The sequence below is a fragment of the Penaeus chinensis genome, chromosome 5 (assembly GCF_019202785.1).
Source record: "Penaeus chinensis breed Huanghai No. 1 chromosome 5, ASM1920278v2, whole genome shotgun sequence".
NCBI classification, from domain to species: domain Eukaryota; kingdom Metazoa; phylum Arthropoda; class Malacostraca; order Decapoda; family Penaeidae; genus Penaeus; species Penaeus chinensis.
In genome coordinates, this window is record NC_061823.1 from 27,415,564 (window position 1) to 27,417,812 (window position 2,249).

At 31.4% G+C, this 2,249-nt stretch overlaps 1 non-coding gene across 1 annotated transcript; it reads right to left on the bottom strand.

The window, feature by feature from the left end:
• On the bottom strand, positions 1–73 carry Trnar-ucu. The gene has a single exon. It is a non-coding gene; the product is annotated as a tRNA-Arg (tRNA).
• Between the last annotated feature and the right edge of the window lie 2,176 nt (positions 74–2,249).

Below are 2,249 nucleotides of genomic sequence, written 5' to 3' on the forward strand. Positions count from 1 at the left end.
CACCCTCAACGGGACTCGAACCCATGACCTCTGGATTAGAAGTCCAGCGCGCTTTCCACTGCGCCATGAGGGCCTGTTTTGTTTTAATAATTTGGTTGATAATGTTATGATTTCAGAAGGTAGTATTCTATTTTGAATCATCATTATTTTATTTGGTTGTATAAGTCAATAGTTTGGTACACCCACGTATTTCAAGACGTATTCATTCATTGCCTAGTAATATACAAAGTACATTTCTGCTTTTCATATCTCAAGAATTATGGAATGATGAATTTCGTAGCGCTGAATGGTTATTCTTCAAAAATATCCTGCAATTCGTACGAGGAACGACCGTCCGCTAATATTGGTTCACCTTGATTTGTATCAGTTTATTGCTTATTTTAACTATGTATGCTCTGAAATATCTACTCCAGAAATGTTAGCTAAACATGAGGATATGTTTCCTAAATTTTATATAATCTAGTCGATGTATTTTCTTCCTTTTTCCTAATTCTGAATGCTTGCAATACCATGTTATTTGCCGTTTTATATGCAAATCAAAAAGTGCACACTACAAATATATACATTTGGAAATATATATATGCATTAGTCTTTCAAATATAATTCATTCATTTTACATAAAGGGTGAATTTAACTGTACACACACACGTATGTATATATACATATATACATACATATATATATATATATATATATGTGTGTGTGTGTGTGTGTGTATACATATATAGGTATGTATATAATGTACATTCTTAATGTTTCAAGCATCAGCATACGTAAAACAGATTTCAGCAATTATTCCATTTTAGTCTTTCCTAGATACTGTCATCACCCATTATGGAAATGTGTTGAGAGAAATTGGAAGTAAACAAGTTCCGTATCCTAGAAATAAATGTGCAGTTTTTTTCACTGCTTCATATAAGCAACTTTCTAACTCATTAAATATTTCGATTTATGATCGAATCTTGACCTTGTTTGTTATTAGAATATTACTGTTACATGCTGAAATTAGCATATCACTGTTACATGCTTAAATTTGCATGTCACTGTTACAATCTGATGTTTGCATGTCACTGATACATGCTGATATTTGCATGTCACTGTTACATGTGATATTTGTTACATGCTGATACAGGAAGTATAACTCCCTGTATCAGTGGGAATACTATGGTAGTTTGAATCACTATGTATTTCCTGATTTTTACTTGCATATTTCTGTAAATCGGAACTATTTAAGTAATATATTATTCACATTCAACTGGGAGTATTTATAGGCTTGATTTTAAACTTTCTTTAATTGTAAGGCATATATATATATATATATATATATATATATATATATATATATATATATATTATACAGTATATTTTATTTGCTACGGAATATGGCTACCACACACATGCACATATAAATAAGGCCTTCTTAAATTTTGGATTAACAACCTTGGGTTCATTTCTATCAAGACATTAGGCAATTTCTTCGAAATTAAATTGAAAAGATACAGAATTTCGTTTATTTTAAAAGGTAAGGGTGTTTCAGAATAAGGTATTATTTTTTGTGCTTTTCAATGACCATCTAAATTCAGCACAAACCTTCGCGGCGTAGTACAAAGCGCAATGGATTTCTAATTTAGAGGTCATGGGTTCGAGTCCTATTAAGTGTGTATATATTTGTTTCGCATGCATTATGGCATTTGGAACCGTAAATGAAACACCAGTCTACCTTCTCAATCCATGATTCAGTGTCAGTTCTCTATTTGTAAATTCTCCATTGATTTCTCCAACATTTCAATAAAAGGGAATCAAATAATTATAAAGAATATTAATACTGAGAGAAAATTCATCACATACATTAATAATAGCCTTCATTTTAAATTCATTATACTTAAAAGGGGTGTGCTTCACATATAATAGCCACAAATGCAAGATTTTAATGACTTGAGATATATGGCATTTTGATATGCTTGACCCTTGCAATGTCTTTAGTACCAATGCCTCTTCCATATTATTAGATAGGGAAAAGACCCTATTTTTCAGTTGTCAACTGTGGAGAGACATCGAACCAAGGTGAGTAATGATAAAACTGATATATCCTTGTTATTTTTGGGGGGAAATGCTTTCACCTTATGTTTGGAATGTAAGATTTAAATGTTATATTACCTAATGAGCGAATGATCAAATGAGCGCTAGGTAAGTGAAGTAAATAAGGGTCAGTTAAGTAAAGCAAATGAGCGCCAAGTAAAGCAATTAAG